The following is a 13,950-nucleotide window of genomic DNA, read 5'->3' as shown; positions in this document are numbered from 1 at the left end:
AAAAATACAAGGTACAACCAAAGTAGAGTAATTCATTTTTTCCTATTCTTTAACAAAATGTTTCCCAATATTTTCCTTTAAAAGAAAATTTCAGGCACTCAACCAGAAGCCCAGTGCCAAACATCTGTCTGAGACCTGAAAAATCAGCCAATCTTCCTACGTTTATTGTCTCCTACAGGAAGACCTGAATTTGAATCCTAATTCAGGTACTTATTAGCAGGGTGACCCTGGGCAAGTTCCTCAACCTCTGTCAGCCTCAGGTTCCTCATTTACAAAATAGAGATAATAACAAGTGCTTTGCAAACAGTAAGTGCTCTGTAAATTCTTGCTCTACTTTTGTCAAGCTTTCCCTCTCAACTGTAAAATTGTCTCATCGTTCTAATGCCAAAGGTTCAGATTTGGGGACAGATTCAGATGACTGAATGTCTTTTCTACTAATCTTTGCTGTATTGGGCATCATAAAAAGTTGCATGGGTCATGTAGGGATTGTGTTTCTTAGCAGCAGTGCTGTTGTTAACTACATGATATGAGAGTTTTTCAGTTTTTAGTGTCCTTGAAAGGACAAGGTTCTTATTAGCAGATTTGGAATTCTTGCCATCCTGTAAAGCAGAGAATTGCTAAGCCTTTTTCTAATAGAAACACATAGCTTGCCTGGGCTTCTGAAAAGCTCTTAAGTTCCATGAACCCAGAACAAGCTTATACATCTTCTCCACATGCCCATTAAAAGAAAAAGAAAGTTTCAGCTGTGTGTGTGTGTGTGTGTGTGTAGCAAGAGAAGAGCTTGTGTTTGGCTCACAAACAAATGACTCTTTAGTGAAAAGAAAGTCAAATGTTAATTACACCAATGCAGTGTTTGGATGGATAACATCACTCTGTATTGTTAAATCCGCATTGATTTTAATTGCATGACAAAAAAAAATAACTGTAAATGTATTGCTGACAAAGGTTTTCCTCAAAATCAAATCCTATTGAAACGCAAAAGCACACCTTTTCATTATATTTTGAGTGAGCCCATGGATACCAAAACTTGATACCCGAGTCACTGATCAAACTTATTACAGTGAGGGCCCGTCCCCCTGCCATCCATAGCCAGTCTAGTTCTCTTATTCAAAAATGGCATCTACCCCAAGCGAACTTGAAATATTGCAATAGTGAACAGAAACCTTTCCCTTTGTTGTGTTTAGTTTGAACCCTTCCACTTCTCCCCAAAGAGCATACTAGTTCGTCTCTGCCTCCGCTCTCTTAATGATCTATAGCCCAGAGTAGTTGGATGGTCAAGGAGTAGCAATAAAGACAACTCCCCATTGTATCTAGATTTTTCCAATGACTTGCTCTCCTTTTGTGATTCCATAAACCATTCGTGCACTCAGTAGATTTTCTCCTGCAACCCATGCAAGGACATAAAGTATTCCCAATTTGCAAGTTGAAAACATTCAAAGACGTTTCTGAATGAGGACCCAAGATAGTTTATCTCCCTCACCCATCAGTCTTGCCTCCCTGATTGTCTGTCTGTCTCTGTATAGCAAAGTCAATAAAAATGATTAGAGTTGGCACCTCACAAATGTATACCCTTAAACTATGAAGCAGGAAATATTTTTCTGACCTTTTCAAATTACATCCAACTGTCTGGGGGATTTCTCAGTAACTAGAGGTAATAGGGTTCAATCTGTTTTATGGGTTGGCTTCAAATTTAGTTCCTCCTCAGAAGCCTGGACTTATCTCTTTTTTTTATCTTGGCCCTGACATCCATTCAGTACTGTAATCCGTGCATCTAATCTCCACCCCCAACCCCAATCAGGGCTTGCGAAAGGATCACATCCTGAAAGGCCCAGCCATGAAAGACTCTCCATTTATTGCACCCTCCAAAAGTGAAATATTAGCATGGGAGGCGAAGCTGGTATGTTGCCTTTTGAGAGGCTCTGGTTGAATTTAATTAGCTTTTAGATTTCATCTCCGTCCTACATCTCAGTTTTCACTGACCTATGTGATTTATGCTTCAGTGACTTTCATTTATATAAAACTTTTCAAACTTAGCTATGCCACCAACACATCCTGGAATATTAAAGAGCAGAGGGTAAAAATGTGTAAAGTTATGTATGTTAAATTGATTTCACTTGAGTGTTTTATTTTCATTTTCTTCCCTTCTTTTTTTTCTTCCTTTTTTTTATTATGTGAGTCCAAATGCAATAGACACACTCACCCTGTTAAGTAAGTGAATCACCCATGTGAGACGTACCACACACATACACACACACACACACACACACACAAAGACAGCTGCACTGCCCCATTCTTTACTATGGCCCATGAAGTAGAACAGAAAACACAAGTTAAGGACACATTTCTTAACCTTGTGAAAGTGGGGGAGGGGGTGCATCAGGAAGGCTGGACTACATGGGAAAGCTCATTTTATTATTTTTTTACACATTGGGGGCATATCCATGCCTTTAGGGTGTGTGTGTGTGTGTGTGTGTGTGTGTGTGTGTGTGTGTGTGTGTGTGTGTGTGAGAGAGAGAGAGAGAGAGAGAGAGAGAGAGAGAAAGAGAGAGAGAGAGAAAGAGAGAGAAGAAGAAGAAAAGGGAGAAGGGGAGGGGGAGAGAGAGAGAATATCTCTGTTTTAACCTCTCCAGCATCCTTTATTGTGGGGTTGTGCTGCTATTGTCTTCACAGGGGCTCCTACAAGAGAGCGTTGAGTCTGAATTGCCAGTCCCCAAAGGCCTGGTTATGATTGAAGCTGTGCTTGCTCTGGAGAGCTGTGCACGTAAAGGCCAGGAGGGCAAAAGTTTGGGTAATTCACTCCCAAGAACAGTAAGTATTATATGGTGTGCTGTTTGCTACTGTTTCTGCTGCTTATAATATTAGAATCTGTTGAAGATTGTTCTGAACCTTGTAAATTACATTGAAAATGATTACCCTGTACATTGAAAATGTCATTCCAGTTGACTCAGTTTTCATTTGTCATAGTTGGGGTTTTTTCCCTTGTTGAAAATATGGAAATATTGAAATCTTGTCATACATTGATCAAACCTGGACTAATTTTATTTTATAGATAACCATTTTCTTTTATAGCAAAATCACTTTTTTTTTCCTCTCCAGACTTTTCTACATGGAAAACAAAAATGTGAAACAGGGAAGGCATCATCAGAAGATGTTCACCTGGAGAAACTCATTGAGACTGTGCCTTTGTTTACAATCAATGTTTTTTTTAAACAAAGCTCCATTTTGGTTTCTTAAACTATTCATGGCATTAATTTAAAAAAAATGCATGCTCCAGCATGTACACAGAGAGATGGAAATGTTTCTGTGAAAGAGGGTGTGATAAAAAATACCCATAGGTAGTTTATCCCCAACAATTCCATCGAACTTTGTGATCACAACCTAAAAATCTACTGCTTTGTTTTTTGGACAGGATGAACAAGGAGAACAGGTACTCTGATGAGCAAAGGTAAGTGGTTTCTGTAATATGCAAAGTCAGATATTTCCATCATTCTGCAGTGCAATTTGGTATCTACATACAAGATGGGGCAGTTTGGAAGTTTCAGGAGCCATGATTAAATAGATTGTTTCATTAACTCAATGAATGGCACGGGATGTATGTGATATGTACTTAGATAATAAGTGTGCAATTTAATCATTGGGACTTGGGATGGCGAGGCAACATTCCTAACTGGAAATGGATTTCAACGTCCATGGTTATGTCACTTCTTGGTAGTAAATTGGAAAGTTGGACAGCTTAACTCTCTTTAATCACCAGGTAGCATCATTTCATTGGCTTTACCAGACCGTGATGCCCTTGGCTCACCTATAAAATGAATATGGCCACATAGGTATTTTATTCCACCCACTTCGGTGGGGCATCGGAGTTACTTTTGGTGGTAGCAATTTGAGACAATGATCTCTTTGCTACAAACTACCCATTTTCTAGGGACAGAGTAGGTAAGAGAGCAAATAGTCTTCCTGCAGCTAGGGGAAAACAAATGGTTTAAAACAAGGGAGAGACATGCCATTTCTCTAGCCCCATTCTTTTCCAAGATTTTTATTTTCCTTGGTAGTGTATGATTAAGGAGTTCAAGTGAGACAGTGAGAGGGATGATTGCATCGAAAATCAAATGCCCTGAGGGCAGGAGAGCATCTGCTATTTGTCCTTGAGTACCCCTAGTGCCTAGAACTATACATTGTGTCAAGCTGGTGCTGAATAAATGAATGAAATCTTAATAAGGGGAGATATGTGTGATGATGTCTTGTGTCACTAGTCATAGTTTTCAAAGTCAGTGTACAGAAACAGAAACAGTGAATGGTGGTAATTTATGCATGTTTAAAGGAAAAAGGAATCAGAAAAGTTGATAGACAGTTGCTACTTGATGACCGAACAATAAATCTGTGAAGAGCTTTCCTATAGCTTCCTTCTCCCTAAGAAGAGAATTGTCTTTGTAGAGAACTGTTGCTTTTTTTTTTAATTTAAAAAAATGCTAGAAAAGCAGCTACTAGGCTGAATAGATTTTGCACAGACTATAGCCAAAGTGTTATTCTTGTAGGTCATCTTCAGCATTCAAATTATACTTAGAATCATAGGATGTCAGAGGTAAAAGAGATTCTTAGATTAGCTTTCTCATTTTACAGATGAGGAAAATGAAGTCTAAAGGGGTTGACTTGTCCAAGGTTTGGTGACAGAAGGAGGGCTTGCCTCCGATTTCCCTAATTCTCAATCTAAATATGTTTCTCCTTCATGTTACCCTATACCATCCTTGCCCGTGGAAAACAACATGGTATATTCAAAGGAATACTAGCCTGGGCTTTGGGAGAGACCTGGATTCAAATTCCACCTTATGCATTTATTAGCTGTATGACCTTAACCTCTCTCAGCCTCAGTTTCCTCTTCTGTCAAATGGGCATAATACCTGTAGCAACTGCCTCTCTGGGTTGTTGTGAGGATCAAAAGAAAATAAATGTTTAAATGACTTCGAAAACCCATAAAGCACTTTCAAATGCCAGTCATTGTTGAAATGGGGTTTTCACTGTGCCTTCTTTCTCCACAAGTTCTTGTGAGAGGCTATTTTTTTTTCTTTTTAAAGCTTCCTGTGAACCAAAGCTAAATACTAAAACAAACTCTCTCGATTGCTATGGCAGCTTCATAATGGAGCTCACCTTCCAGCAGTCCTAAATATGCAGAGTTCCTGGTGAAGGGCCTTGGGTGTTGATTCCAGGTAAGTTAGCCTTCTTGTATCACTACTTTACCTGAGAGGGCTCCTGAAATGAGACTGGCAACCTAAGGGAGACACGTTTGCTAAGCAGATGAGAGGGAGAGGACAGAGACTGGCTCCATCTTTGAAACCAGTGTGCGAACATCCAAAGGTGCCTCAACCCCTGTTCATTGCATTCATAGACTGACTCTTATTGGGAGCTTAGCAAAATGGCGGCAACATCTCCCTCACAGCAGATACATTGTCTTATATGGCACGGGTGAAGATGCAAGTATTGTTTTCAATACAGTGTGACAAGATTAGTGTTCTCTCTTTCTGTCTCTCTCCTTCCTCTCCTAACTTCTCCCCTTCTTTCTCTGAATATGGTTGTGGCCTTATACAATCCACCCACTTAAAAGCTTTGTAGGACTCCCTATGCTTTCTTTGGCATCTACAGTCACTCCCATTGGAAAGAGATTTAAAATAATACAAATAGATATGAATCCACCTATTCTGGAGACATCCACTCCACTGAGGAAAGCTAGGAGAGAACAACCTCTAAATCTTTCAATTTACTCAGGGTGAACCGGCCTACACCTCTGTGATATCCTGATAATTTTGATTTACCGTCAAGACTGAAGCAGTATTTATTTTCTCCTGATTGGAACCCTATCAACATCCTGTAGGGTTTTCATCCCTCCTCTCCTCCCCTGCCTTTAACAAAATCTCCATATGTTTCCATATACATGGAGCAAAAGCACTGGAGACTTTTTGAGGGTTTCAGAAAGAAAAAATAATGACTTAACAACATTAAACAAGACTGGGGCAGCTAGGTGGCACAGTGGATAGAGCACCGGCCCTGAAGTCAGGATCAGGAGGACCCTAATTCAAATCCGGCCTCAGGCCAAACACTTGACACTTACTAGCTGTGTAACCCTGGGCAAGTCACTTAACCCCAATTGCCTTAAAAAAAAGTAAAAAATTAAACGAGAACCTCAACAAAGGGAATTTTCAGGCTTGAATTTATCTTTGATATTCTCAGAAACTTGGGGCAGTTAGGTGGCACAGAGTATAGGGCACCTGCCCTGGAGTCAGGAGGACATGAGTTCAAATCCAGCCTCAGACACGTAGCACTTACTAGCTGTGTGACTCTGGGCAAGTCACTTAACCCCCATTGCCTCACCAAAAAAAAAAAAAAGACATTCTCAGAAACTCAATCTTTTATTCACAGTTTATATTGAGGGAAAAAAAGTTATATCTGCTATAGCCTCACATGAACAAGGGTTATCAGAATGTTTCTTCTTATCTCATTCCTAGTTTAATTGCTCCGTAAAATGATGATGGCACAGGTAAAGCTAGGCTAGGCACCGCTGGACAGAAGGAAACACTTAACTGTACTACATTTGGAAATGTTCAGGTTCCATTTATCTTTAACAACTTCTTGGCCAAATAGATACTGTAAGATCAACTCATTATGACAATATACTCAGTTTTTAAATTTGATTTTAATCAGTTACATTTTGATTAACAATTAAAACCCACTTTTTCTTACTTTTTGATGTCAAAACAAAATTCCTTTCCCCATAGACCAGAAGATCTCTTCATTCATTTTATTTATTGCTGTAGACTTTCTCTTGTGCTATTTCTGGATTTGTCATCAGAGACCATGAAATCTTAATCACTAGTCCTTTAATTTCCTAAGGGGTTCGGGAGGGGGGGAATACATCGATTTATTTAACTGGCTGCAGTTAAAAAAAAACAGCAAAAAAACCCCCACAAAAACCCAGAAAATCAATCTAACATTGTAGGTGAATAGTGGGAAACAAAGAGTAGTCATAATTAAAGGAGAAAAAGACTTTGGTTGTTCATTCCAGTTGATAATAAAAAGCCCCTCACCATAGTGTCTTAGAAAATAATGCATTCAGACTCAGTAGAGAATTACTGCCAAGCAGATTCTATTTATCTGTAGCTTAAAAAGCAGCTGCGTTTTTGTAAAAAGCAATGAATGTGGCATTCCTACTTAAAGGTGGAAGAAAAAAAAACACCCCTTGTTTTGTAATAAGGGGATTTTCAATTTAAAAGAGAGAGCAGGCCTGTTGTGTGAAGTATGGTTATTACATTCACTGTATTCTATCTCACCCACCAGGAGGCTAATAATGAGGAGTGAGGGAAGGGGGCCAGGGCCACGAGGGTTATCTCACAGTCCCAGATGCTGGATAAGTTGGAGGAGGCAGAATCACTTTTGGATGACATTCAGAAAGTCCTGAATGCTTATTGGGAGAAGAAAAGACTCTCCTTTCCAAGGTAAACAGTTCATTTCATCTACCAGTTGTACAGATCAGTATAAAATATGTTTATACGAAGATATCCACAAAGTTCATTTTTCCCCCTTTATGAAATCATTTTAGGTGTGGCATCTCTTCCCTTGCCCGTCCAGTGATGATCACAGACAGTCTGCCAGCATCTCGTGAGACAAAGGATTCGCTCCTGAGCCCCACCACACCTAAAAAAAATGCTTTGAAGGGCTTGCCAAGCTCACTTTTAATCATGGGAAAGAAATTACCCACATGGAGTCAGCAGAAAATGAAAAAGTGGGCCTCGTGCTGAGATAATTCCAGCAAGTGCCAAGGGGCTAGTTGAGATATGGCTTCATGAGGTGAATATCTTTAGCTCTTACTTAGGGTTTAGTTACTGTATAATCATTCTCTCTTTTAGGAGCAATGAATATCCCAAGTGTGTTTCCTAACCAAAGCTCTGTCTCTCTCCAAGCATTTCTCGGGATAGTGACGGATTCCATAGGAAATGGGGGCTCTGGGGCCCTGTTGTGGTTTTCTTCTACTCAGGACAAGTTTGCAAATAAGCAGAATCTCATTGAGCGACAACCCCAAGCCAGTGACTGCCACTAGCTGTGTGTATTTGTCTATCTGTTTGAGTATTTGTCTAGTACTTTATGTCTCCATGTGTATATATGTATCTTTGTTCATGTCCTCGTCCCCTCCTTAGGGGAATATGTTAGGAGGATTGGATAGCAGGTGGGTTTTGTCTGACCTGGGGTGGGGGGAGTGGTTGGGGAAGGACCAAAGGTGTGATTTTTTTGGGGGGGTGGGGAGAAGGAGAAAAGGTGCGTGTCACCTTGATAATTAATGATAAATCTTAATTTTCAATCCATGTTAAAGGAGAGAGGGGGGACATCCCCTGAGGACACTAACCTACCCCACCTTCCCTTTGGGGGACCACAATTCCAATTAAACATCAGTTTCAGTGTGAAATTGGTTTGACTGCCTGTCTTTTGTTTGCCTGCTTTAACCCCTTTGTGCCTGTGCTCATTTAGAAAGCTCCCTTGAACTCTGTTCCAGTCTGAGGCCCAAGTTCATCCCTGGCTGCCTGCAGCCTGTCTTCCATTTCTTTTTTCTTATTCTAATGATCAGGTCTGGGATCAGAGGTTTTTCTTTCACTTTCTATTATTAAACCCTCTTCCCAGGCCCTTGATTCTGTGTCTACTTTTCTCAAAAGAAGGATTCTTCATTTGCCATCTGCTTGTCTCTCAAAGCATTGCCCCTGGTTTAAAATATATGCATTCATAATATTTTATATAACTAGAATAAGTTTTTTTCCATATAAAATACATTTATATACAAATATGTGTCGATACGGCAAACATTTGGCTGCCTCTGTATACTAGCACAACATTGTATAGCTACTTTGTTTTTTGCAGTTAAACTCAGCTGTATTAAAGTATATAAAATGTATTTTTTGTAAAGTATAACACAACGTATATAATGCTTTAATGGAAACTTTTGAAGACCTCCTTCTTGTAAGTGTATTATTTTTGGACAGGAAAAGAGAAAGAAGGAAAGCAAGGGGCTACTTTCAAAAGATATTTTGATTGAACTTTGGCTCAGCGTCCGGTCTGCTCTTTGCCAGTTTCTCCTGGCTGACTGGATCCAAAGAGCCAGCAACAACAACCAAAACCTCCCCCCCTTCCAAAAAAAAAAAAAAACCCCAAGGTCTCCCCCCTTGCCTCCAGTTTCTCACATTACTGAACCATGGGATCACCATGCCAACCTAGGAGAACCTTGGCTGAAAGCAATAATGCCCCCAGATATTTTGAAACCCATTCATCAGAGTGGGTGGTGAACAGCCCAGGCCTGAACCTAGACAAAGCTCAGCTCTTCTCCCTACCTGCTGGCCCAGGAAGAAATCTTCCTTTGTCCCTTCATCCATCCCTGCTGCTACATCTGGACGTCCTTTGAAACGTAGTGGGAGCAGTTAAGCATGGTACCCCTGATAGAGGCTTTTGGGGGAGGGAGGTAGATGCGAAGAAAGGAAAGATGCAAAAGCAGAAGGTGGGAGGGGTCTTCCCAGGGGAAATGTGGGGTCTCTCCGAACTCTTCTCAACAAAGGAGAGAGAAGTATGGTTGGGCGGGTGGAAATGTGGGGGAGGCGTGTGAAAGGTGCAAGAAGATGAGCAGCTGTGTTTATTTTAATACATATCATTTAACCCTCACCTAAAAACAAATTGAAAGGTTTGGGAGTGCATTAATCTGGACCCAATTAGCATTTCTTTCTCCCTCAAAAGTGCAACCTGAGATTAATGAATATAAACTAAGAGTTTCAGATGCAGTCCTTAAATCATTTGCATGTTTCATGCATGATAATTGAATTTATTTATGCACTTCCTCTCATTTAATTATTTCCTGCTCGTTCCTATGTTCTCCACCTAAGCAAAGCCAAGGTAATGATAATAATAATAACATTAATAACAATAACCGAGATATTTGACAGGTTAGGAAAGATAGTAGTGAGGAGATGAAAATAACTTGGTTTGGTCTGAGAAATCAGGCTCCTTATTCATCTTACTGGAATTGGAGGAATGGGAAATTTTTTCCTGTAAAAAACTGTTTTTCCAATCTGGAATGCCCTTTAATGTGTTGGTAAATATGCAAACCATGTTATTTTCTAAAGGGCAGAGAAGGCATTTTAAATGATAGCATTGGGTCTTGAATGACCCTAGAGAGTTGTATTTCAGCATGGCCAATTACAAGAGTAGCAAGGATAGCAGCAGCAGTAGAACATTAATAAAGAATAAAGAACTACTGGGCTTGGGACCTGGAGTTTCACAGATGACAGGAGGACTCATATGTTACTTTAGCCGACCTATTTAGAATATTTGCTCCAGTGGATACAAAAGCAATAAAAAAAAAATGGTGTCAGTCTGTCCTAGGGTGGACATACGGAATAGTTGGCCATTTTGGTCTACTGGTTGAGCTCTGTCTTGGTATCTTTTTTCCCCCAATTATGTTAAGCTGGCTTCATACTTCCATGGCATAGGGCCACAGAGGTGCTGAGCTTTCCCCTCTCCCCCGATCTCCAGTGGCAAGTCTCTACAGTGGCAGCGGGCATGTTAGGGAGGATGGGAAAGATGTGAAGCACAGTAAAAGACTAGAAAACAATTCTCCAAGTATCGATCTGTACCAGTGACTTGTTTGTCTCTTGTCTTTCCTCGTGTGTTCCGAGATAAATGTTGAAGTGAATCTCTTTTTCTTGTGACATTCACCTTTGGTGTCCCTTGTTTTCAGTGAATCAAATGGTTACGTGTTTCTGAGTGTCCCCTAGTCCTTGTTTCCCTGGTCTTTGTAGCTAGGGATGTCTCTGAGGGCCCGAGTCCCACTAATTTGTGATGTCACAATTTAAGTGTATTCCCTGTCTCTTCAATGTAGTTTGAAATGTTAAGTAACGTAGCATGAAATTACTGGTTAGTTTCGAAATGGTTGTGAAATCATGTGAAGAAAATAATTATTGCATCCGGTCAAGATAAATTCACTCTAGTGTCTTATGGCTTTTTATTCCTATGTGATAGTAATAAAGTCTCATGTAGGGATGGAAGCCATGAAATACATTGTGAAATGTCATCACCTAAGATGGGGCCATCAGTATAGAAAACATCCTAGTTGTGGAGTTATTCACGTGATTGGCAAATGATGTAGTATGGAGCTTTTCTAACTTCCATGCTTGGTTCCTTTTTATCCTTTTGTTTCTTTGTTTAGTTTCTTCATCCCTCACTCTTAGAGTCTGACAATTATGGAAACTAGGTTATGGAAGGTGATTCATCGTCTCAATCACTGATTGACATTTGCGTTCAAGGCTCGAACTTTTCAGTTGGTTCTGAGTTGTCCCTTCCTCATTGTCTGTTAACCAATACTTTGTTCTACCTGTATCTAACCTAAAATCCTCTCCTGACTTCTTTCTCAATTTGCATGGTCTTTCTCCTGAAATTAAAACTGAATGAAGCAAAGCTGCCCCCATTTGGGCTCGTGGTCCAGATTGCTCTACTTCCAAGCTCAAAGAGTAATAGGGCATGGGTGGGTTAACAAGTAGTAGGTTCAGCTGGAATTGTTTTCCTTCCATAGTTCTAGTCTAAAAACGAGGGAACAGAAGTTGCACCTTTGAGAGAGAAAAGACGGCCACAAAAACGACTTGGAATGATACCATCACCCAAAAGGTTTCATTACAGTACATATGTAGAAGATATTTTCTCTTTTTATCATACTGATTTAAAAAAAAAATAACAGAACCCTTCCGAGACTCTTTGTGGATTTCTCACCTATCTTCCTTCTACAATCTTTCTGTATTTATTTTTTTTCCTAAGAGCACAATAATAAAAACTTCTACATACATTTTTGCTTCTTTGTTTTTTTTCCAAAAAAAAAAGAATGAGATCTAAGCCCTGAAAGTGAATGAGCTGCTAAAAAATGAAAAAAAAAATCATCTCCTATAGAAACTGAGGACCAAGGATGAATAGTAAGAAACATACATTTTCCATACATCTACACTATAGCAGGTTGATGTGATTGAAGAGTTTTCAATAACATGATACAAAGACTACTTTAATTAAATAGACACAGTCTAAATTCATCCTTAAGAAGACTTGGATTTCCAAAGCTATGAGTGAGTTGTTTAAAAAAAGACACTTGGCAGATATACAAATGGTTGAACTCAAAAGTAAGAGTTATTGAAGCTAGACAGTCTTTTAAGACAGAATACCTACTGCACTGCTAAGAAAGGCTACTGGAATTTCACAGAATCAATCAATAAGCCAATTGGCAAACATTTATTTAGTGCCAATTATGTTCCAGGCACTGTTAGGTTCTTGGAATATAAAGATCAAAATGAACTAGCCCCTGCCCTCAAGGCACTTACATTTTACTGGAGGGAAGGGAGAGGAGACACACTACATGTTCCAAGATAAGTAAAAGATATTATACCAAGTAAATAGTGGGAATGGGGTGGAAGTAAACAGCAGAGAAATTTGGTGGAAAAAAAGGTGTCATTTGGGGTGAGTCTTCAAGGGACCATTCCCTAGAGAATGAGGAAAGCAAGCACTCTAGGCTTGTGCAAAGGCATGTAGATAAGACATGGAATACTCTACATGAGGAACAGCAAATAGATCAGGTAAGCAGAATCATCAACACTCAACTAGCATCAAAACAAAGATTTCCACTGCAACATTCCCAACAAATGGTCATCCAAATTGTTTTTAAAGACCTCCAGTTAAGTGCAGGGAATCTTAACTTGAGGGTCCATGATTTTTTTTAATTTAATAATTTTTTTCAATCATTTTCCAATTATGTCCAACTCTCTGTGACCCTGCATGGGGTTTTCTTGGCAAAGATCTTAGAGTGGTTTGTCATTTCCTTCCCCAGCTCATTTTACAGATGAGGAAACTGAGGGTTAAGTGACTTACCCAAGGTCACACAACTAGTAAGTGTGAGGCTGGATTTGAACTCAGGAAGATGAATCTTCCTGACTCTACACCTGATAGCCTATCCACTGTGCTACCTAACTGCCTTAATATAATTACTTTAATTCAGTATAATCGACTTCCTTTGAGGGGCATCAAAAGTCTGAAAAAGAATTTATGAAAACTTAGGAGAAACCCAAATCCTGTTAGAGAGTTGATGGACTCAAGAATGAGACTTAACGTTTTCAGACATGACTAATCCTTATTATGTAATTTGCTTTACTTTTAAGTACATAATACATAACTTAAAAAACCAACCTGATTGTGCTTCTGGCCTTCTTTATGTTCTGGTCCTTGGGGATTCAAAGACAGTTCGTCCTCTCAAGGCACTCACATTCTATAAGCATTCAGATCAACCAAGAAGCATTTTTAAGTACCTACTACGTGCCATGCACCAGAGACACAAAGACAAAAAATAAAATCACCTTTACCTTCAAGGAGCTTACCTCCCTGGACCTCACTTTCCTCACCAGCTCTAAATGTATGAGCCCATACAACTTTCTCATGGGTCATCATATGCTTGCCCCACTATCTCATTTCATTCCTTTCCCCTTCATATGTGCATGCTTGCGTTGAGATACCCTACTGATCACTGTAGCTTTAAGGACCACTGGTCAAGACTCAAGTCCATCATGAGTAGTTCAACATCACCAGGCAGCCTAGGGGACTGTATCTCCCACTAGGCTATTTTTCAGTACCATCTACTAGAAATATATATACTAATTTTTTCCTATATAAATGGCAATAAATTTCTGGCCAATGGAACAGAATAACAGAACAAAAAAGTGAAACCTCTCAATAAGCAAGCGGAGCTTGAAGCCTCATTTGATGCCCTGGAGGGCACGGCAGAAGAATTCAAGGGCAGATGGGTAGGCAAGGCAGGAAGAAGCAGCATAGGCCATCCAACCTTATTTCTCTCCCAAGTCCTGCTAAGGGCCCTATCATTAATAGGATCTTATGTGGCAATGG

At 39.7% G+C, this 13,950-nt stretch overlaps 1 long non-coding RNA gene across 1 annotated transcript; it reads left to right on the top strand.

Annotated features, from left to right (window-relative positions):
- The first annotated feature begins 3,324 nt into the window (after positions 1-3,324).
- LOC114038500 lies at positions 3,325-8,207 on the top strand. Its single transcript, XR_003568570.1, has 4 exons — positions 3,325-3,445; positions 5,128-5,204; positions 7,327-7,484; positions 7,589-8,207. It is a non-coding gene; the product is annotated as an uncharacterized LOC114038500 (long non-coding RNA).
- The last annotated feature ends 5,743 nt before the right edge of the window (positions 8,208-13,950 follow it).

The sequence above is a fragment of the Vombatus ursinus genome, unplaced genomic scaffold (genome assembly GCF_900497805.2).
Source record: "Vombatus ursinus unplaced genomic scaffold, bare-nosed wombat genome assembly UNPS02011334.1, whole genome shotgun sequence".
In the NCBI taxonomy this organism is placed as follows: Eukaryota; Metazoa; Chordata; class Mammalia; order Diprotodontia; family Vombatidae; genus Vombatus; species Vombatus ursinus.
Note: the sequence above shows the minus strand (reverse complement) of the source record. Positions and strands in the feature narration are given on the sequence as shown.